This window comes from Lissotriton vulgaris, chromosome 10 (assembly GCF_964263255.1).
Source record: "Lissotriton vulgaris chromosome 10, aLisVul1.2, whole genome shotgun sequence".
In the NCBI taxonomy this organism is placed as follows: Eukaryota; Metazoa; Chordata; class Amphibia; order Caudata; family Salamandridae; genus Lissotriton; species Lissotriton vulgaris.
In genome coordinates this window covers 657,537,623-657,562,569 of record NC_141698.1, presented here as the reverse complement: position 1 = coordinate 657,562,569, position 24,947 = coordinate 657,537,623, and positions in this window count along the sequence as shown.

Here is a 24,947-nt window from a genome sequence, read left to right as displayed (position 1 = left end):
AAGACACTGACCATTGGTGCCTAAAACTAGGGCCCTAAAAGGGGATGCCCTTAACCCTAGTAATCAGTTCGCAGAACTGGGAGGATGGGCGGGGCGGTAAGGAATCTATCACTAACTAATGTATCTTACAGATATATCGTTACACAAGTAGTAACTTGTGCATCTGAAAGAGACACGTTAGTGATAAATTCCTTGTCTTAGAATAGATACCCCACCAATACCAACCCCGGTGGAGAGTCTGCGAACAAGATTACACCAGAAAGTCACGGAGCACAGAACGGTCAAAGAAGCCGTCTCTCCGGACCTGACTGTCAAGGCAGTAGTGTTTGGTAAACGTGTGCAGCGAGGCCCACGTAGCTGCCTGACAAATGTCCTGCAAGGGAACGCCGCGTCCCAAGGCAATAGTGTCTGCAGTTGCCCTGGTCGAATGAGCATGCAGCCCCAAAGGAGGCTCCTTCTTGGCCAAGGAGTAACATGCTTTGATGCACAGAATGACCCGCCGGGAGATGGTCCGTTTGTGCACAGCCCGACCTTTTTTGGTGCCCACGTAGCCTACAAAAAGCTGATCATCCACCCGGAACTGCTGTGTATGCTGCAGATAGAATGCACATTAAACATCACAATTACCTATACCACAATTATTTAAAGCTACCATTATTCATACTTTTTGTTCAAACACGCTTAGTTTTGTTTGCACCAGTATTTTATTTATACCTTTCAATTCTGATTCTTCTTTTCATATATAAAATTTGTTAAAAAGAAAATCTAAAGAAAATTCTAAGTGAAAGGTATAAATAAAATACCGGTGCAAACAAAACCAAGCGTGTTTGACCAAAAAGTATGAATAATGGTAGCTTGAAATAATTGTGGTATAGGTAATTGTGATGTTTAATAATTATTATATGGCCTAACCTACACCACATTCCTAAAAGGGCCTAACTCCTTGAATGCAAAGGCACGTTTTGGGTCCAGGCGGTGGAGCCTCTCCTCCTCGCTTGAAGGATGTGGAGGCAGAAAGAAGGTGGGTGTTAGACCTGACATCTTTTGGCGTGATTACCCCTATCTTTTGCCTCGGCCTCCTGTATTTTTGATGCTATGCTGGATTCGTTTTTGCTGGTTTAGATGCTTTGGACACTCTGCCACTGCTGATCAGTGCCAGAGTGTAAGTGCTCCCTATGTAAAGTGTTATCATGATTGGATATCCATGTTTGGCATATTTGTATCACCACAAAGTCCCTAGTAAAGTGCACAGGGTGTGCCAGGGCCGGTGATGACGAATGCTACTAGTGGGCCTGCAGCACTGATTGTGCCACCCACAGGAGTAGCCCTAAAATGGTGTTTCGGGCCTGCCACTGCAGCGCCTACGGGCAGTTTAGAACTGCCATGTCCTCCTGGTCGGCGTCCCCGCTGACCAGGCCGAACCCTTCCCTTTTCGTGCACATCAGTCACCCCTATGGAAGGCCCAAGGTACCCCCCTGGGCAGGGTGCCGTGTATGTGAAAGGTAGAGCATGTACTAGTGCAGGTGACATGCTCTGGTAGTGAATTACAGCCATTTTCGTTTTTCACTATTGTAAGGCTATCTTGCTCCATAGGTTAACATGGGGGATGCCGGCTACAGTGGTTACGGCATTTCTTCCCATAGGAGCAAGATAGGACATAAGTATTTAGTATCCCTGAACTCAGAATTTAATAACGCATCTTTTAGGAAAGGTGGTTTTTAGATCCTGTGTTTGAGGACAGCACTTTTAGAAAGTTGCTGTTCTCTTGTCTGACCCTTCTGCGTGCCTGGAAAGGTTTGTGTATTGACTGTCTGGTTTGTGAGTGACAGGGGCTGGGGAGTCCCCCCAGAGGCTGGATGAGTCAGCACTAGGCTGAGTGGAGCAATTGCTACCTGAGTGGTGGGAGGAGTTAGCACCTGAGCTGAATAGGGCTGTGCCTGCCTGCCACAATGCTGGCTCCACCTCCTGCTGGGCGGCGGAGGACTCTGCCCCTCACTCTGAAAGGAAAGATGCAGCCAGCACGTCAAGGTGCTCAGGATCCACCCAGAACTGGTTCAGACCGGGCTCAGGGCCCACATGCACTGAGAGAACAAAGACTTTAGGGGTATAAGTACAGGACCCCTGACAACAGAAAATTAGATCATCCTGGAAATCAAGAAGGAACCTCTGCCAAGGAGAAAGCTGTCGTTGAAGAAGGAAGACTGTCCTGCTGTTGCTCTGCTGGACTGACCTGCTGTCGCTTTGCTGCCAAGGAGAGGGGAAGGACTTTGCTGTGAGCTGTGTCCCCTGTCTTGTAAGGAATCTCCAAGGGCCCGAGAAGAGCTGGCTCCCTGTTTCCGAAGTCCCAGGAACAAAAGGACTTCACCCCCCAGTCTCCCCGAACTCTGCTGAGAGAGTTCTGTCCTTCGTAGAGTGCTTGATCCAGTTGTGGGGCCTCTAGAAGTTGAACCTGAGCTGGGAAGCTTGAGACTAAGCTGAGAAACTTGTGAAGCTGAGAAGTGTTGCATCGCTCGCTTGCGGAGCGCATCCCCGACAGTGCGAGAAGTTTCCCGCCGCTACGAAGGTCAAGATCGGCGCAGCGCCTAACATCGCTGCCGGAGCCGTCGCACCCTTCGTTTGCGGGACGCACCAGACCGGTGCGGGAGAATCGACCATCGCTGCGAGTGTCGTCGCAGAGCCTGTCGCTTGGGGTGAGATCGCCGCCCCGCTTGCTTGCGGACCGCCTCACGTCGCTGCGAACATCGTCGCAGAAAACATCACATCGAGGAGCTGCGAGAGAGAGGGTCACCGCTGGACTGCGCATCGTCGCCCCGGAGACCGTCGCAGCCCCTACGAGATCATCGCATCGTGCCTTTGCAAGAACAGACTTCCCACGGAACCTACGCACCGGAATCTACGCAAGCTGCCTTCCTCCCCTTACAGACCGGATTCGTCGCCGCACGCCCGCTGCTGCAGCGGGGCTGTCGCATCGCCTCCCCAGGGTCTCAGGAGTAACGCATCGCTTGTTTCCACCGCACCAGCTTCCTGCTTGTGGAACTTTGTTGCCTCCAAAGGGTACTGTGAGTAAACGTGACGCAACTGTGAACTTTTCACGCATCTGTGGATCATTTGATCACACCTTAAAGAACTTTGATTACAACCTGAAGAACTCATTTGAAACCGTAACCTTGCATTGTGTATGTTGGATCTTTGACGTTTTTGGTCTTGTGTAGTTTAGAATAAATATCTTTATTTTCCTAAACTGTTGTAGAATCAGTTTGTGGTGTTTTCACTGTGTTACTGTGAGTGTTGGTACAAATACTTAAGGCATTGCCCCTGGTTAGCCTAGACTGCTCAGGCCAAGCTACCTTGAGGGCGAGCAGGGGTTATCTGAGAGGGTTATCTCCTTGTCCTGACTAGAAGCAAGGGTCCCTATTTGGACAGTGGTACCTACCTCTGCCAACTAGAGACCCCCAGTTCTAACAGTGGGCAAAGTGATGGTCTGCCTGATGTGGAAGGGTGAGACAACCTTTGGAAGAAAAGAAGGACGAGTCCTCAAAAGCACCTTGTCCTGATGAATAGAGAGGAAAGGATGTTTAGAAGAAAGGGCCTGGAGCTCACTCACTCTTCTGGCAGAGGTGATAGCAACCATGAAGGTTGTCTTGAGAGTCAGAAGACGGAAGGGACAGTTATGAAGAGGCTCAAAGGGAGCGCACATCAGAAAAGTCAAGACAAGATTCAAGTCCCACTGAGGCATTGTGAAGGGCACAGGTGGGAACGTATGCGTAATGCCTGTAAGGAAACGGGTAACAACCAGGGAATTAAAAAGAAAAGGCTGATCTGAAAGCCGTAGAAATGCGGAGATGGCCGAAAGATAACTTTTGACAGTGCCCAGAGCAGAGCCCTATTGGGCCAAAGAAAGAAGGAACAGAAGAACCTCAGAAAGAGGGGCAGAAAAGGGATCCACAGCCTTCACTGTGCACCATGCCACAAACCTGTTCCACCTGCAGACGTATACCGTTTTGGTGGAGGGACGCCTGGCTGCCAGATTGACATCACAGACTTTGGGAGGAAGATCGAAAGGTGTCAACTGTCGCTGCTCAATCTCCAAGCATGGAGGTGGAGGCTGGACAGGTTCGGTGGAGGTCTGTCCCCTGCTGCTGCGACAGAAGATCCTCCCAAAGAGGCAGACGGATCGGGGGATCGATGCTCATACTGAGTAGCTCGGGACACCATACTCTTCAAGCCCAGTCCAGAGCCACTAGGATGACTTGGGCCCGGTCGCGCCTGATCTTCTTCCGCACTCTGGGCAGAAGTGGTATAGGTGAGAAAGTGCACAATGGACTGCAGCTCCACTTGCGATGAAAAGTATCTTTGACCGAGTGCCGCCTTGGAAACTCCAACGCCCAGAACTGATGACATTGCACGGTCTCTTCGGTGGCGAATAGATCTAACCAAGGCTCTCCCCACTGCAGAAAGAGATCTTGCACCACGTCCGAGTTCAGACGCCATTCGTTATCCATCATGCACCTGAGGCTGAGTTAGTCTGCCCTGGCGTTGAGAGAACCTGCCAGGTGTTGAACCACCAAGCTAATGCCTTGATGTTCCAGCCATGTCCAGAGGCGTAGAGCCTCCTGACATAGGGTCCACGACCCCACTCCGCCCTGTTTGTTGCAATACAACATGGCGGTGGTGTTGTCCGTAAACACCTGCACTACACTTCCCCGGACAGAAGGAAGGAATGCCTTCAGTGCAAGTCAGATCACCCGCAGCTCCAGAAGGTTGATAAGGAACCGGGACTTCGCCGGAGACCAGAGGCCTCTGATCTCCGCCTCTCCCATGTGGCCTCCCTATCCTAGGAGTGACGTATCCATCACCACTGTGTGCTCCGGTTGGGGAAGGGAGAGGGCTCTGCCACTGACCCAATCGCAATTCATGAGCCACCACTGCAACTGTCTTGCAGCGCCCTTCGAGATCTGGACGTGATCGGACAGGTCATCCCGATGCTGTGCCCACTGGAACTTCAGGTCCCACTGCAGAGCCCCCATATGCCATCTGGCATGTGTTACCAGCAGGATGCAGGAGGCCATCATCCCCAGAAGCCAGAGGGTCATCCTGTCTGAAACCGGGGATAGAGGCTGAAAGAGCGGAATCATAGCCTGAATATCCCGGACTCGCTGCTCGGTAGGATAAACTCGAAGCAGCATCAGAACAGAACCGCTACGATGAAGGGCAGTCAGGACCTGAGCCAGTGTTAGCATCTTGAACTTCTCCTTCCGGAGGAAGCGATTGACGTCCTGGAGGTCCAAGATGGGGTGCAAGCCCCCCTTTTCCTTCTTGGGGACCAGAAAGTAGTGGGAATAACAACCACTTCCTACTTCCTGATCGGGAACGTACTCGATGGCCCCCTTGGCCATGAGGGCTGTGACTTTCTGACGAAGAAGAGCCAAATGATACCATGACATGCGGTTGTACCGAGGTGGCATGGCAGGAGGGGAGGACAGAAGGGGGAGCAAGTAACCTTGACAGATTATCTGCAGCACCCACTTGTCCGATGTGATGTCGTGCCAGTGGCAGAGGTGGTGACGGACCCTGCCTCCTACCGGCATGGGATGCCCCCCGAAGCTCGGATTAGGAAGGTTTGGAGAAGCAGCAGGCGTGGAGGTGGACTGAACCGCCCATTAGTTACCAGACCCACCCCTACGGAAGCCACTTCCGCAGCCACGCTGCAGCAGGTGCTGCCCAGGCTTTGTGGAGGAGCGCACCTGTGTGCCTTTACCCTGGCCATGAAAGGAACGAAACCCAGGTGTGGCAGTGCTTCTTGTGAAAAGACCCAAAGACTTAGCCATAGCTCGTGAGTCTTTAAAGCGCTCCAGGGCACTGTCTTTCTTATCGCCAAAGAGGCGAGAGTCATCAAAAGGCATGTCCATGAGCGAGCTCTGGTCATCAAGCGAGAACCCGGTAGACCGCAACCAGGCATGGCGCCGCAACGCCACAGTCATGGAAATTGCCCTGCCCAAAGAATCAGCTGTGTCCAGACCACACCTGATGGCAAACTTCGCGGCATCCTTGCCCTCCGCAGTAGCTTATGAAAGGACGGCCTGGACCTCTTCAGAACACTGAGGCAGGACCTCTGCCACTGTATCTGACACGTTGTGGGAGTAACGGCCCAACAAGCAGGCGGTATTAACCGACTGCAACCCCCAAGCTGGCTGAGGAGAACAACTTCTTGCCATATTGGTACAGCTTCTTAGAGTCCTTATCCGGCTGTGGCCGTAGGAAAGGCACTCTGTGACGTCCAGGCCTGATTGACCAGGCTCTCAGGCGTGGGGTGAGTGGTCAAGAAGGCAGGGTCACCAGGCACCAGGCGATGACGTCTAGCAACATTCTTATCCACCGATGCCCCCGAGGCCGGCCGCAACCAAGTGCCCAAGAGGACCTCGGTAAGGGCATCATTGAAAGGGAGCAGCAGTTCCAACGAAGTAGACTCTGTCTGGTGCACCTCCGTAAAGAGGTTGGTCTTAAGGGTCACCGTAGGGAGATCGAGATGGAGAGCCCCCACAGCTTGACGCAGCACCATATTGTTGGAGGTGCCCTCCTCCATAGTAGGTGAAGGGGAGGCAAAACCCGGTTCCGAAAACACATCAAGTTCACCCGCATCTTGAAGGTCATCCACCCAATCCTTCTCGGAGTCACACTGCCGCGCAAGGGGGTCCTCGGAGCCGTGCCAGTCCTTATCCGGCTCTGGAGTAGAAAGAGCCGGCCGTGGCGGCAAGGCCGGAGCCGGAGAGGGGGCCAGGGGTGCAGGGAGCGGCGCCGGGAGCGGCACCGGGAGCGGCACCGGGAACGGCGCTGGCCGGGCCGAACCGGAGCCGCATCCCAATATGGATCTGAGGTCCGAACGAAATGGTCCGAGAACCGGGGAAGGGGCGATATAAATGGCACCCAGTGCGGCGCCTGTGGCGGAATCAGGGGTGGCGCTGGGGCCAGAGTCAAGGGCCACGCCGGAGCCGGTGGTGCCGGTGCCGAGGGCGCTGGATCCAGTGGCTCCGGGGCTGGCGCCAGAGGCGGTGCCGCCGGGCCAACAGGATCTGGACACAGGACCGCGGGGCCCTCAGGTGCGCGGGCAGGAGCCCGAGGCCTAAACAGGCAGTCCATGGCAGCAAGAAACTCTTGCATCTGTTCGGGAGTCGCCGACGGACCCGGCTATAGCGGGTAGGCCGCGGGACTCCCAGGCTCCAGAGGAGCCCCAGGGGCGGAGCCCTGTCCCCCTCGTCCGCCTCCGGGGAGCTATGGGGGAACGTCGGAGAGCGAACGCACGTCTTCGACTTCTTCTTATGGTGACGCTTACCGGAATATGAAGGTGAAGACCTAGAGTCCGAGGAGCGATGGCTCCGGTCCCACGAGCGGTCCCGCGACCGCCCCTAGATCCGGAGCAGTGGTGAGAGGAGTGCCGGACCTCCAGCAACTTCCAGTGCTACTCGCGCAAGGCCTTCGGGCCATGGCACGGCAGTCCCGAGAGTCCAAGGAGTCATGGTCGGTCTCCAGACAGTAGAGGCAGACATCATGGGGGTCCGCCACACATATTACGTTGGCACGAACCACAAGACTTAAAGCCGGGCATCCCTACGTGCACCAAGAGACAAGAGAAGGAGACAAAAGTCTCAAAAAAGTGGTAAAAAAATAACTGAGGTCCGTGCTCAATCTGGATCTGCGCTTTCAGCATGGAAAAAGAAAGAACTGACGTCAGCGCGCATTGGTGGTGCCTAAGTAGTCTCTGTGACGTCATCCTGGCGCTTGCGAAGCCAGTGATGGATGCGGAGCCGCACAACGCCACCTACCGGCGCGCAGGGGTATTGCTAAGCAGAAAATCTTTCCGGATCCAGTCTGATGCCTGGGGAATATTCTAAGGTAAAGAATCTATCACTAACGTGTCTCTTTCAGATTACTGGGTATACCCTATTGTTATGTAACAATCAATTCAGCCATTGGCTCTCTTCCACTTTAAGTGACGACATTTTGCCTGGCCACATGTGATATCCACCTAAAGTGCTGGGGTGGTGGGCCAATACTTTACTTTTCAAATTCTGTGTTCTTTGAATTCTTTAGTACTTTTTCAAATTGTTTGTCATACTTGTGTGTTTAAAATATGTTTTCTTTATACAGTAACTTAAAACCAAAAGTACCTTTCCGCACTGTAAATAAAAATCATATGTTCATGGTATGTGCATTAAACCTAAACATAATGTCTATGCCTTCTCTACATACACATGCCTTGTAGGAAACACTCGTTCTGTTCTTCTAAAACTATAAGCTATGGTAATTTATTTTTATTTTTAAATGTAGCATTACTTATTGCAATCTTATATCCTCAATGTTTAGGCGGCTGCATTTTTTTATTTTTGTTTTGTTTAATTGTGTGGCATTTCTTGCTATAAACAATACAATGCCAACCATTGCACCAGCATGCCAAGGCCAGACCTAAAGGCTTTTCCAATGCCTATTTCAAATTGCAATGCTGCTTTCTACCTTGCAATCAAAATTAGACAGATACATAGTTGCAATCAATGATTATATGTTTGATCAGAAACTCCTACACGATTTTAGAAATGCTCATTTTACTCACGTGGACTTTAGTGAACTTATATTTTTACTATACATAATCATCAGAATTCAGCTGCAGACCAGCAGGGGTAATAGCTCAAGATATGTGCCTGTAATAAATAACCATAACAAATTACTTTTCCAAAGATTATGTGATGTAATTTCTTGCAATAGCAAAACATATGTCACATGAAGTTACTTCCTGTGATGCCATAGAGGTTTATGGGACACATGTTGTCACTTCCTTTGATGTAATCTTGGAGACAAATGTGATGTGGTGTCACTTCTGCTACACCTTGCGTTTTGCAGCATCGATATTCAAGCTCCGCTCATGCTCTACCGCCCTTTCTTCTAAACCTGGCCTCAACCAGCAGAAATAAATACTTCTGAAGTTGGCAAGGAAGAAGAGAGGTTAAGGCCTGAAAATGTATTTTATATCTGCTTGTATTAACACGTGAAATCATTTTTACACTTAATTTTTGTACTTACAAAGCCTATGCATTATTGCACATTGACACATTTTTAAACATACACCCAGTGGTGGCTGGCATGTCACGAGGGTGGTGAGACGAGGGGGGGGGGGGGGGGGGGGGGGAATTAAAAAAATAAAAGGCACTTAGCTCTTTTAGCAGCACGATGTCCTCCTCTATCCTTCCCTCCGCGCAGGCTCCAGACTCCCAAGCCAATCCTGGTGCTGCTCTCATGAATCATGAGAGCAGTGCTAGGAGTGGTGGGAGCGGCCCTTATCAGCGCTCTCAAGAGCGCTGGAGACCTTTGTTTTCTCTAACCCAATTGTCTTAAGACATCTGGGTTAGAGAGGTTTAAAATGTGCATCCCTGGCTGACCATGGCAAGATGGCCGGCTAAAGAGACAAGGACATTTTAAACTCGAGAGCACAAAGCTCCCTGCTGCCATTCAGCAGCAATGGCCCGCACCGTCCTCACGCTCACTTCGGGACTGGTCAGTTGCTGAAAAATAAAATGGCAACAAATAAACTTTATTGCCATTTATTTTTTCAGCTCTGGCCTGGGGCTTTTGTTTGTGCGGCGACGCTCCTCTGCTCAAACGGAGGAGCCGCATTTGCATCCATTTTATATTTCGGTGTGGTACAATGCCTGGCTGTTCTAGAAAGTGTAGCCTTGTTTTGATATTGGAATAATCAAGTGAGAACTGCAGATTCGGTGAAGTCAGCTTTCTGCTGTAGGTAATGGCATCACCTTCCTAAGGTCGTCTCCCGTTATTCCCTCAAGAACAGCTTATTAGCGTCTATGTCGATTCAATCACTTATTCTTTCCTCTTCTTGTTGCACTGAAGAAAGTATTTAAAAGTAAAGTAAAAATGGACTGAATGTGGCATTTTGTACCACTGCGGTCCCTGTCCGGTCCCTTGACATTGCGAATCGCACGTAGAATACTTTTGCTGTTCTGTATATTTTTGCATTACGCATGCGGAGACTTCTATGAGCTTTCAGGAGTGTTTGTGTTTTTTCACAAGCCTATGTTAGGTGTGCAAAGTGAGTGAGGGATTATGTTGGAATTACGAAAACTTCATCCCTCTAATCTGGTTGTGGTACACTGGAAGGCCGCACCTGTTGCGTGATGCGCGTACTTCCCCCAAGGTCTGCATAGGTGGCCCAAGACTGACTTCTGAAGAAGTTTGCATGGCATGGCCATGTCTGTGTGGCATCGTAGGCCTGTTATTGAAAAAGAGGAGAGATTGTAACAACAGCACATCCGGTGCAGCCACCATGGGCAGAGCCTTGAATGTAAACCTGCTCAACCTCCAAATAAAAGAAAATATTTCTCAAATAGCAATACATTGTCGTGGCCCTTAAGGCATGAGTATCCATTTTTCGTTTTCACATGGAAAACCGAAATTAAATATTTTACCCATATGCGAAGTATTAAGTCATAATACAAGTATACAGCATATAGGTGTTTCCTGTCGCTGCCTGCCACGCCATTTGTCTGCACGTCACACCTGCCTAAATCAATATATTCATCCGCTGGGCCCATTACATGTGCTCGACAAAATCATGATTTGAAGGAAGCGTTTTTCTCTATATTAGTGTTTGCATAAATCACAGCGGGTTGTCTGGCAGGTGCTGCTGTTAGCAAGCGTTCGAACCAGCAGTCCGACTGTATTGTTTTTCGAACTGACACACATAAAACAGCTATATGTGCCCGACTTCTTAGCACTCGAAAAAGGTGCGTGTGTAAACATATCTCTTTGAAAAAGCAACGCAGAAACGTTCGCGCCTGTCTTTTAAGAGATGGCTGTCTTCCCGTATGCCACCCGGCACTCCCCTCCCCCTCCGCCTCACGGGGAACGCAATGCATTCCACAAATAAATTAAGCCACAAAGGAGAGTACATTATACAAATGAACTGGTATTTTACGGAGCAATAACTTACAGGGACACGTCAGGGCCACCTATAAACCAATGCTTCAAGCAATGACCAATCTGTCTGACAACGGAGTGTGATTTACTGCCGAACCCTCGTGCTAAAATACTCATGAAAATTAATATATTAGTCAGAAAGCAATATACTCTGTACATAAAACCCAATAAAGAGGTAATGAAAAGCATTGCTTTTTGTGTTGGGGGTGGGGGTGGGGGGACGACCCAAACAGAGGCATGGACCAACATTCTTAATTAGAATAGAAAAGGAATTAGTAGAACTTAACGGGCATTCATTTAAAACCTACCGGTAATAGTTTGGAGATGAAGCGATATTCGGTAATCGGACTAACGGACTTTTTTTTGGTGTTTTGCTCCAACTCACTACAAACATTTCCCGTAAGTATTTATTTTTAATTTTATTTCATGGATTTGTAACACACCGCTTTGCGACAAGGATGTATTGCCGAATCATTCGAAAGTTGATTATTTAACATTTTTCAGGGCTTCTACTGAGTCATCAATTGTCAGATACTCCGCTCCTGGACACACCCATGGACCCTTCACCTGCCACTCCTGCAAGTTTGACTGCACCGGAACCCACACCAAATCCACCAACTCCAAACAGAGCTCTGACTATAACCACCTAAAGTGCATCCTGCTCAACACCCGCTCGGTTCACAGACACGCCATTAACCTTTGGAACCTACTCGACACCACATCTCCGGACATCGCCTTCCTAACAGAAACCTGGATGAACGTCTCATCAGCTCCCGACATCGCCATAGCCATCCCGGATGGCTACAAGATCATCCGAAAGGACTGCACCAACCAAACAGGAGGAGGCATACCCATCGTCCATAAGAACTCCATCCGCGTCACCACCAGCTTCGACGACAACCTCGCAACCGCAGAGCACCTGCACTTCCAGATCCACACCGACCCCAAGACCACACTCAGAGGCACCCTCATCTACAGGCCACCAGGACCCCGCACACAATTCAGCAAAGACATCACTGACTTCATCACCCCACACGCCCTCCCCTCCGAGGAATACATTCTTCTGGGAGACCTCAATTTTCACCTGGAAAAGAGTAACAACAGCAACACCACCACCCTTCTGGACAATCTCGCCAATCTCGGACTCAAACAACTTGTTGACACCCCCACCCACTATGCCGGGCACACGCTCGACCCTATCTTCACCTCCAGCAAGCACATCTCCTTTAATCACACCATAGCGCTCCATTGGACAGACCACAGCTGCGTTCACTTCAATTACAAAAAGCCCACGACCCACAACCACCCTCAACCAATTCTTCGAAGAAACTGGAACAAAATCACCACCGACCAGCTCTTTACATCGCTTCTTCAAAACCCTCCTGCCAATTCGTCGGACCCTAACCAAGCTGCCACCAACCTCACACACTGGATCACCCACAGCGCCAACAAATTAGCACCCTTGAAAAACCATCAAACCAAACATGGCAGTAAAAAAGCCCCCTGGTTTAACGATGACCGTAAGAAATCCAAGAAGCTCTGTCGTATCCTTGAGAAAGCCTGGAAAAAAAACCCAAACACTATCACCCTTGCCACCTTCAAAAACGCCACCCGCAAAACACCACCAACTAATCCGTTCAACCAAGAAATCAGCATTCAAAGACCGGCTTGACAACAACGCCCACAACAGCAAAGAACTATTCAACATCGTCAAAGAATTCACCAACCCCAACGACATCACTCCCTCGGAATTCCTCTGCTACTCCCTAGCCTCTTTCTTCCACAACAAAATCGCGGACATACATAACAGCTTTAACAACCAGTCCGAGGACCAGTCCACTACACCCACCTCCGAACCAAAACCCCCTTCGAACAACCTCGGCGCATGGAACCCAATCACCACCGAAGACACCATCCGCCTGATGAACTCCATCCATTCAGGTTCCCCAACAGACCCATGTCCCCACCACATCTTCAACAAAGAAGACTCCATTATCGCACCCCATCTCCGAGACGTCATCAACAGCTCCCTCAACTACGCTACCTTCCCGGAAAGCTGGAAACATGCCGAACTCAGCGCTCTTCTGAAGAAACCCACAGCAGACCCTACTGAACTGAAGAACTACCGCCCCATCTCGCTTCTCCCATTCCCTGCCTAAGTCATCGAGAAAGCCATTAACAGCCAGCTCGCCGCCTTCCCCGAAGCCAACAAATCCCTCGACCCCTCACAGTCTGGCTTCCGAGCCAAACACAGCACCGAGACCGCCCTCATCGCAGCAACAGACGACATTCGAACACAACTGGACAACGGAGAAACAGCTGCCCTCATCCTACTTGACCTCTCCGCAGCCTTCGACACAGTCTGCCATAGCACCCTTATACAACGCCTCAGCAACATCGGAATACAAGGAAAAGCCCTGGAATGGATCATCTCGTTCCTCGCCGGCAGAACCCAGAGAGTCCGCCTCCCCCCTTTTAGATCAGAAGCCACCGAAGTCATTTGCGGCGTACCACAAGGATCATCACTCAGTCCTACCGTTTTCAACGTATACATGAGCCCCCTCGCAACCATCGCGCGACAACACAACCTCAACATCATCTCCTACGCCAATGACACACAGCTGATCCTCTCCTGATTTATTGTTTCTTCCCTATTGCCTTTTTAGATCTATTTTTAACTGTAATTTTTAACATTGCTATTTTTAAATGCTTTTAAATACTGTATGTATGTATTTTTATGCTCTTTAATGGTATCTTTTTAAGTACCGAATAAAGATCATTTGAATTTGAATTTGAATTTGAAAGGAATGGCGATTGTGACTACACTAAGGATCGTCAGAACAAAATCGACTGGACCAATATTTGCCCCACTTCTTTGCATTGCGCAATCAAAAATCCCATCAACAGTAACATACGGCAGCAAGGTATTGAGAGGCAGGGACACTTCATTGCTTGATACCACCATGGCAAAGGCATATAGAGTAATGTTAAGTCTCCCGCCATATACCTCGCCAGCACAGATTCACCTAGAGCTTGGATTAACAAAGAAACTTCACGCAAGGCGAGGTTCGTACATCAAGTGCTGGCACAAAATTCGAAATTCCGCCAGGAACACACTGAACCATCAGCTCTGGCAGGAACTGTGTAGCACACCCACCACGCTGGCCAAAATATATTTGGACGAATCACTGGCTGCCACAGGACGGGGTGAACTATGGGAATTTCCGACAACGCACATGCACTTTAAGCCAATCGTAAACAAGGTTATTAAGAACATTTCACTCACAGAAGGAAGCCTCAGATCTGCTCTTCAAAGGCAAGCAAAAGGAAAACATTATTAAACCAAAGCAGAGACGTGGGAGAAAATATTGGAACCACACAAAGGAGTGATCAGGGAAATCAGATTTAAATTAATAACATTTAATTGTTTGCACTTTTGGCATTGGACCCCAACTTAACTCTACAAGGCGGGCCTAAATGACCCAGTCAAATGTTAAAGGTGTTGGGAACTGCATGGGTAGTTTCATATAGGTTTCTGAACGTGAAAGAAGTTAGGGGCATATTACCAAGGGCATTATCGCCGCATTAGCGGGACTTTTTCCCGCTAATGCGGCGATAATTTTATCGCCCTATTACCAAGCTGTCGCTAACACCAGTTAGCGACAGCTTGTAGGCGATAGCGGGCATTTAGGGGCCCACTTTGCATGTCAGCGATAATTATCGCTAATGACATGCAAAGTGGGCGTGCCAAGATGTTAGCGACTGAAAACAGTCGCTAACATCTCCAACTCCTATTAGCAACTTTTGGAAATATTCACACTAAGCGCGAATATCTCCAAAAGCTAACGCCTGCTAAAAGCAGTTCTTAGCCATGTTATCCAATGGAAGGTGGATAACATGGCTAAGAGCATTGTCACGATAATGCATGAATATCGCTGATTTTTCAGCGATATTCATGCATTTCGCAGGATTTTTACCGCTTTTGAGATAAACCTTGATAATATCAAGGTATCTCAGCGGTAAAAATCCTCGGTGTGCGGCGATATTTTTTTCCCGCTAACCAAGCAATAGCGATAATTATCGCTATTTCTTGGTAATATGCCCCTAATTTCCCAAAATGTGAGCACAGGACTGCCTATAGAAATTGTCACCAAAAGCCATGCATACGTTTTGCTTTTATCTAGCTTCATTGTTGCATGTGTTTTTGCTACGGCATTTCTTTTGGCTATGCTTGGACCATGGTTACATTTGTCTGTGTGTGGACGGTATAGTGACGTAAGCACCAGTTTGGCATCCAGATGCCCTTGATCTCACATGGGTTGATCAATGAGATTGGCTTTGGTGACTGGAGTTTAGTGATCTGAGGAGAGAAAGGGAATCCAGCATGAGCTTCAGGGCTCCTGAGTAGATCACATGGAAGTCAGGCTTCCTATACCGGGGGCTCCAGGATCCCACCTCTATCCCCCAAAGTTCAGTAGTTGCTCCGCTCATACAGCAGAAGAACTGGTTGAAAGGTGTATAGCTGTGATTAAAAAAACCCTCTTATTTACTGAAAGGATGCCTTTAGGGACTTCTGGAAGAATGTTTTCACTTTTATTGATATACCACGTAAACAGCTGGACTTGAAGTACATGCTGAGTGAACGAGGGTATGTGTGGGCTCACATGGTTTTGAGTCCCTGGTCAGATGCAAGATGTAACGAGATAGATTCTAAGATGTCCTGAATATACATGTGTTACATAGATACTTTGGGAGCCACACGGAGATAAGTACAGAATTTATTTTGTGAAGTACAAGCTAATAAATAAGCAGCCCGCATTCAATGTAATGAATATATTCAACATTTAATCTGTCTGTGCCACCTGGTGCCAGCACTGAAAGTTGCAGCGCTGAGGAGCAGCCAGGGTCAAAAAGCATTTTTCCAAACCTAAATTGATCTTTGGTTCGAAAAATTAGCACTTTCTTTCGGTGAATCTTAAGCCTTTTTCACAGATTCGGCATGATTAGAATTTTATGTTTGTAAGGTGTATCTGTGAATGCATAAATATACATTTACCCAGTGATTAATGAAGGAAGGTCTACATTTTATTAAATACCCAGGGCAAATATAAATCCTCTCTTGGTTTATTTTGAACAGTAGCAGTCAAGGACAAACAGAAAACTATGATTATGAGGTTTAGCAAGGAAATGCCAATGGGGAAACATTAGTAGTACCTGGAAGGAACCAATCAACACTTAGCAATACCTATAAATCCTATCCTGACTGCGAACAATCCTCTTTTCTTGAGCGAGTAGTCTAACCTAGGACTGTGAAGTAATGGTAGAAGGAGAAAAACAATAGACACAGCTAATAATAATGTAAAAAGATCTTGTGAAAAGTCTGTAAAAGAATTAGTGGATTTATGACTTCTGAAGGATATTGTTACTAGCTGATGAAACTCAGAACAGGAACTTCCGAAGAATACATCTGAGTGTCCTTGAAGTAATCCAACAGCTTCTTAAGCTGTGGTGCTCGTTTGGTTGGATGGGACTAGAGAAAATTAACTGACATAGTTATAACATACAGTAAAGCGGTGTGATCATATTTACCTCTGTGTCTCTAATAAAATGTAGACTTTCCTTCATTATTCACTATGAAAAGCTATACTTTATGTCAAGACTATAGGCTTCATATTATGCTTCTTCAAAGCAATTTTACTACCAAAGAAGTAGGAGTAGCCACAGGTTTGCAAGAGTAAGTATGAAAGGTACTATTATTAGGCCAATCTGCTAGTTTGATAATGTCCTCTAAACATGAACCTGCCTAGAATGCTTTGGAAGCCATATCCCCTCTATATGAATGGGCTCCAAAAACAGAAAAGTCAATCCCTGCCATTATCCATTTAACCCATGTAGCCAAATTGGGAGAACTGTTGTATGAGGGTTCCTTAAAAAATAGGAAGTTGGGAATAGCAGGTAGTTCTGGGATAATTGGTCTCAATTCAGTTCATAGATGTCTAAACAATTACCTACTCACAGTTTAGGCCAATTTGGGAGAATAAGGACAAAAAACAGAAAATACATTTCTTTTGGTTCAGCTTCCGACATTGAAAAGTACTCCTGATGGTGTAAAATGTCTAGCAAAAATATCTAATGCTCTTACATAGGGAAGTCATTTTAATGAAACTAAGCACAATAATTTTATGAGTTTGGCAGAAATCATATTAAGGGATAAATGACTATTCTATGACCAATGAAGATGCATGTTAGGAACGAAGCGGCTGATTATGACTACAGCAGTCCTATGGACTGCCGTAGCCGCGGTGATGGTGCGGGCACCGCTGAACCGGCTGTCCGATCACCATATTGCGAGTTTGGTGGTCATACCACTGAAGGAACACTGCAAATTCAGAGGATCCCAGATCCCCAGCTGCGGCACAGCGGTCTGAGTTCCACAATATGCTTGTCAGTGTTGCTGCAGCACCACCAAGCATATTACGACTTTCCGCACTGCCACAGTTTTCATAGTGGAGAGCTTGCCATAAAAAGTGTGGCAGTGAGGAAACAAAAGAGGCCCTACAGGTCCCCCTGTTGTCTCAAGGCCAAGGAATGTATGCAGGCCGACGTGGTGTGCCCCCGGTGTGCATGCTCCCCTAGTTCCGAACGGCAGTTCATGCCGTGCAGGAACTTGCTTTTGCATTCCTACTGTGGTGCCTTTTTAAGGCTCACTGCCTGAGATCACCAGAGCACTGCCTTCCAGACCAGGAGAAAACTCCTAATCTGGCGGGTGGTCGTTGAATGAGTTTGGCGGTGTGGGAGCGGGGCGCTGGCATGGCGGCCCTCTCCCACACCACTAAACTAATAATCAGGTCCTAAGTTAATATCCCACAATTTACTATGGTTTGGAACAGGAGGATTACTAAATGGTACTCCCTTTAACAGACGACATACTAGAGGATGTTCTCCAGCCGGATTTCCAGTTGCCAACAAGTGATTTGATGAAATTATAGAACAATAGATGTTAATTGTTTACTTCACTTGCTTGTGAGGCCAACATATTTATCATTAGAGTGATTTCTGCTGAAAAGAGATCAATAGGCCTATCATACACAAGCTTGACCAACTAGTCCTAGCAGATCTGTATGCTTTAGTGGTTCCAGAAGCCCAAGATTATTGGATATATTCTGCAGCCATTGGCAAAATGCCTCTAGTAGACCAGGCTGTCTGATACCTTCTAAAATATAGGATGGATTTTTTTCGACAATTAGATTGTGCATTTGACCTTGGGAATTGGGTAGAAGGTTAGGACATCTACTGTTAGTTCCAACAGAGTTGAGAACCACACTTGAGATTTCCAGAAGGGATTTATGAGAATTAGGAATGTTTTTGCTGATTTACCTAGGATGAAACTCTGTTGATCATTATGAATGATGGAAAGGCATAAATGGTGCTCTGAGACATATCATGAAGAAAATCATCTGTCGCTACGCTCATGAGCCTGGGCTCCAACTGAAGAAGGATTGAAATGAGTGTTGAGATGGGAGGCAAATATGGCTATGGAAAAAGGACTCCAATTGCGCATTAAAATTTGAAAAAAGATGGATGAATTCTCCAATTTCTTGAGACTTGGAAATGTCTTGAATACCAATCTGTTACTTTGTTGACGTTCCCAGGAAAGAAGAAGGACTTGTTAAGTTCTTCACGACGTTCCCAGGAAGACATTCTGCCTTTGCTGATATATATATATATATATATATATCTATATTTATATATATATATATATATATATATATATATATATATATATATATATATATATATATATATATATATATTTACTGAAAAAACCATAGGTTTCACACCAGTTATAGTTAGCTGGAAGTTTTACTCGCATAAAACCATTGAAATTCCCACGTTATAGTTAGTTGGACTCACTATAACGTGCGCGTGCAATGCACTGCTGATGACGTCACATATTAAATCACTCATGACATGGTCAGTGACATCACTCATGACATCACTGATGACACCATCCAGTGAATGTGTGTCTTTCTGAAAAATAAATATGTTTTATATATGTATATGTAAAGGTCGATGGAAGAATAAATGTTTAAATAAGTGTCTAAAAGGATGTTTTAAAAAAAAAAAATTGATTGGTTAACTGGCTTATTAAGTGTATCTTAGTGAATACATATATTAGCGAGTAATGTTTAAATATTTAAATATATGTATCAGTGTTTCACTTTGTGTATAAGTGGCTGCATGGGTTGGTGAGTAGCTACATGTGTGTGTATATGGGTTATTAGATTTTTTTTAGTATCAGTATGAGTGTCTGTATGGTTTGGTGGGGGTATTACTTTGCACATAGATGCATCAATGACTGACTCACTGTTTGTATGTGTTTTGAAGACAGCATATGTGCAGGACTGTATAGGTGGATGAGTGCGTATATGTGTGTGTTAGTGAGTGAATGACTGTCTCACTAGTGTCTTTATCAGTAACAACATATGTTTTAATCTAGTATATGTGAGTATTGATGTATATAAGTATGTATATGTGAGAGTGAGAGATTGAAAGAGTTCCTGTTTAAATAAGTATGTGTTTCTATAAGTGATTGTTTAAGAGAGTAAGTATGTGTAAGTTTCCTTAGAAGTAAGGTGGTAGTGTGTGTATAGCTGTATATGCAAATAAATGGATGTTCAATAGTTTACTTGCATGTGTGAGTATGTGTGAGAGTAACTTTTGGATGACTGTCGGTGTGTAACAGGATGTATAGGTGTATCACTACATATGATGAGTGACTATATGTATGAGTGACTATATAGAACTGTTGGTGAATGAGTGGATGTGTATATAGATGGTGGAATTATTGAATTGGTTGTTGTAACTGGTATGGGTATCTCCATTTTTTGAAAATGTTAGTTTCTATTTTTGAATATGTGTTTCATGGGTTACATTACAGTGAAAGGAGGTCTGTCACTCTGTCACAAGGATGGTGTCATCAGTGATGTCATGAGTGATGTCACTGACCATGTCATGAGTGATGTAATATGTGACGTCATCAGCAGTGCATTGCACGCGCAAGTTATAGTGAGTCCAACTAACTATAACGTGGGAATGCCAATGGTTTTATGCGAGTAAAACTTCCAGCTAACTATAACTGGTGTGAAACCTATGGTTTTTTCAGGGAATTTAATAGGTTTTTTAAATGCTAATTCCTAACTATAACTGGTGTGAAACCTATGGTTTTTTCAGTGAATTTCAAAGGTTTTTTAATAGCAAATCTCTATAGGTATGAAATGTAATATTTTTTATAACGAATTTTATATTGTATAATTATGTAATAGTTTTTTTTTTTTTAAATCTTTTTTTTTTTGTCCGGGAGCGCGTACCGATGCGCTCACTGGTAAGCGCAGTGCTTCGGCGTGCCCCGGGGCGCGTACCGGTGAGCGTCCGTTAGCGCTATTCCCGCGAACGAAAACAACATCGTGACGTATCGCGTAGCCGCGTGATGCGTCATATGACGCACTGCGTAAGCGCCCCCGGAAGCACCCGAGCGCATACGATCACGCAACGGAAGCGCCGCCGGGCACGCACCGGGGCGCATAGCGTAAGCGCGTCGGGTCATGTGACCTTAAAATAACACTTTTGATTGGTTCAGAACACTTTTAGTTTCCAAATGATGAAAAAGCCCAGGTCATGAGACCTGAAAATAACACTTTTGATTGGTTCACAACAGTTTTGTTTTCCAAGTGATGAAAGACCCCACCTTTTTTCCTCATTTTCACTTTGTTGTTTGAGTGAAGAAGACCTGCATTCATTTTGTGAGAAATGGCTTCACTAGTAGCAGCTGCAGGTGCATCTGCACCACCACCACCACAAGGACCACCACAAGACCACATTGGTGGTCAAGAAGAAGAGGAGGACGAAGAGGAGCAGGAGGAGATGCAATATCTGCCTGAGGACAATCCCCCAAACAGACCCAAGGAACATTTTATTTGGGAGTTTTTCAAGATGCCAAGGGGTGCAAAAAAAGTGAATGCAGCTAAGGTGACTTGCCTCATCTGTCACCAACAACTGTCAAGAGGGAACCCAAACAAAAAATACTCTTTTGGGAACCACACTATGAATAGACATATGCAGAGGAAGCACCCAAACAAATATTCGGCAGCAGAGGTCAGGGAACTGACCAAGAACCCGCCCCATCCTTCTTCTTCAAGCACCTCCAATCAACCCACTCCATTGGGTGCAGAGGCTAGGGAGATGGTCCCTAATGTACAAACCAGGTTTGCAAAATGTAAATTTGTTTGCATATATTGCAACAAAACAATTTCATATGGTGAGCAAAGCATCACTTTACTCAATCGAGCTGCAGACAACCATCACTGCAGCAAGCAACTTTAATTTTTTTCTATTTTTTTTGCTCCAGTTGAGCTGTTTGCAATTCCCTGTGTTTTGTTTGACCCCAGAAAAACTACAAAAAAAATATAAAATTGTTCAGAAAAGCCCCAAAAAATAAAAAATATTCAAAAAAACAATAAAAAAATATAAAACAACAAAAAGAATAAAAAAACAGTTCTTTTCAGAACTACCTCCAATTTATATAAAAATGCTACATTTTTAAAAAACTGTCTTTCTTTTTTTCTCCAGGGTACGCTCCCCGGTACACTTCCCGGTGCGCGTACCGGGCGCTCCCCTGCGCAAATCGAAAAAAAACAAAAAAAAATGTTTTGCCCCGCGGGGCCCTTTTATGGCCCCCATATCAAACCTAGGGGGTCAGGGGGGGTCTACTCTGCCCCCTTATGGTCTTTTCCCCCTTTGTTTTTGGCACCTCTCGTGTCTCGATCCTACCGAGACACAAGATGGAGGCCGCTCTGGACTGTTTGGAATATTTACAGACACACAAGAGCCAATCAGCTTTCCGCGTGCGAACTCGCGTAGCGCGCTGGTTAGCGCCCCGGTGCGCCTGCCGGGGCGCGCTTATAGATATATATATATTTTTTTTAACCTAAATTACTCAAAATTCACTGGAGCACATATCTTGAGACATAACAAAGGCACATAGGGATACCAGTCCCTACAATTTTGCCAAGTTTGGTGGAAATCCATTCAGCCATTCGGGCTAAAAGTGAGGTCGACCGCCCTATGGAAATTAACTTGGGGAAAACACGTTTTGGGACCCCCTTTTATCTTGGCCCCCACTTTACAAATCCCCCCCAAACTTTCTGGGAAGGACCGGGGCGCCGCGAGGCAAATTTGAGGAAATTTTCAGGTAGATTCCTCCACCGGCGCCAAAGTTATTCACAATATAATGTTGAGGTTTTGTATTGAAAATAATCCTAACTATAACTTCCTACTGGCGACCGCCAGTAGGTAATATATATATATATATATATATATATATATATATATATATATATATATATATATATATATATATATATATATATATATATATATATATATATATATATATTTTACCTACTGGCGGTCGCCAGTAGGTAGCTATAGACCTATTATCCATAGGAAATCCGCAACATTCTATTCCCAACAACTTTGGCGCCGATTGAGGAATCTTTGCGAAATTTTCCAAACTTTTGGCCAGCTCTGGTCTGCTCCTATCCTGAAAGTTTCAGGATGATTCGTCAAGCGGGGCCCGAGAAAAAAGGGGGGTCCCAAAACACGTTTTCCCCATGCAATTTCCCATAGGACCTTTAGCCACAGCTACAGCCCGAACTGCTGAACGAAATTACGCCAAATTTGGCAAAGATGTAGTCCTCAGTTCAGACTTGTGCCTTTTGCTTAAATGGTACAAAAGGGGGTGGTGACGGACGGAGCATCTGAACCAATCAAACACTCACACCCAGTCAAAAGATCTGGGTTTGATCCATCACCGTTCTTTGGCCCACTCTGCCACCCCAGTTCAGACATGGCTATATGCAAATCAGTATGACCCTGTGCCTCATGGGAACAGTCCAGCCCGAACTGCCAAGCCATGCCTTCCCTGGACCGGAAACAAGCTTCAGAGGACTGGTTTCTGGCATTACAGCTGTCTTCAGCCCAGTTTGCTTGAATCCAGTGGCAAAGTGAGCAAGGGACTCACGTCTGAGCATACCCTGCCACACTTATGGCGGCCAAAGCGGTACCGCATGCATATAGCCATGTCTAAACTGGGGTGGCAGAGTGGGCTAAAGAACGGTGATGGATCAAACCCAGATCTTTTGACTGGGTGTGAGTGTTTGATTGGTTCAGATGCTCCGTCCATCACCACCCCCCACCACCCCCTTTTGTACCGCTTTGGCCGCCATAAGTATGGCAGTGTATGCTCAGACGTGAGTCCCTTGCTCACTTTGCCACTGGATTCAAGCAAGCCGGGCTGAAGATGCTAACTTGCATGTGGAAAAGCAATCTGGTTTGGATTTTGAAAGTGAGAACAGATTTCACTGCTCTGTCTTTCAAAATCCAAACCAAGTTTGCTATGGGAGGGGGAGAGCCTTGAGACTCCTGCCCTCTCATAGCAAACAGCAGTGTCCCAGGGGTAGGCCCCCTGGGACACTGCAGGAGCCGTCCCTGGGGCGTGGCGGCCACCAGGGCCCTCGAGGGCTCCAGGTGGGGGACCACGCAGTCTGCCTCCCACAATACACAAATCCCCAGGGGTGGTGGTTCTCGGGGCTTGAGGGGGGTTGTTGAGGCCCACACACTTCTAATTTTGCTAGGGGGGCCTTGGACGCGAAAGTGGCGCAAGGGGGTTGTAAATCTGGTATACAGTGATCTGTTTTACTTTGCTTTCCTTTCTGTCATGTAGAGGATCCTGGGTAAATATAACGGTTTCTGTACAGCCAGTACCTTTCAACCGTACCCCCAAACGGCTTACTGCCTGTTACCATAGTAACAGTTTATGGAACACTTAAGTGATCAGAGAGGTTAGAAGTTCACCACACTATGTTGCTAATCGAAACAGTTACTGTGCTGGATTTTTAAAAGTTTTCCATAGGAACCGTTAGTCATAGCTATAGACTCTGGTAAAGAGCTGGTAAAAAGTTAGCCTCAGTATTATACTTCAAATTATAAATATTATTTCTATTTTTAAATGTCTGATTATTACACTAAATAATAGTGAAATGTTGTCAGAAAAAGAAGACGTATATACTTTAAAAAAATTAACTTTTATTAAAACAACATTAAATAACTGGAAACGTAACTTAAAGATAACAATGTAATAAATAACTAGAAACATAACTTTAAAAAAAACAAGTAAAAAAATGTGATATGGACTCCAATAGAAGTAGGGTAGGTAATCTGCAAATAAGTGTTCAAAATTAGATCAATGTGACTAAATGAGGTCAAACATTACAAGTTAATGTAACACTTGGCAATATTTGGTTATTTTTGGTTATTTGCACGTCTGCAGTGTGCCTGATACATTCCACCTCTCTTATAGGCCCGCGTTCTCAATATTGCGAACCTAAACTGTTGCACCCCATTGACTCGCAGAGTCCGGAGATGAGTGTTTTTATGGGAAGTCAGAGGCAGATTTAGAAGCTCCTTGCGCCACTTTTCCCATGTTAAAAGTGACACAAAAATGGTGCAAGGGGCTTGTAGATTTGCCCCTCAGACTTTTGTAACCTATCCTCACTCGTCTGAGGTAATTGTACATTTTTACGCAGTGAAGCTGCTGCACACTACCCACTCTATCCTTTCACAGATGACTTGTCGTTGTTTCGGAAACAAGCTTATTTGCTCACCTTGTGCCATTGGCGTGATTCAAAGAGGGTGCACCGCGTGTTGAAGCAGCCTTCTCAAACATTGTTACGATGGCCACGCATCATCGCAGAATCCACGAACGTAGAGCTTTGTAGGTGTTTGGGGGGATGACGCCAATTTGTGAAACACAACCTGTAAGATAATAAAAAGGAAGTTAACATTGTGTGTCATTTCTTTATCAAAGGAGAGAGGAAGTGAGAGAGTGACTGAAAAGAATATTC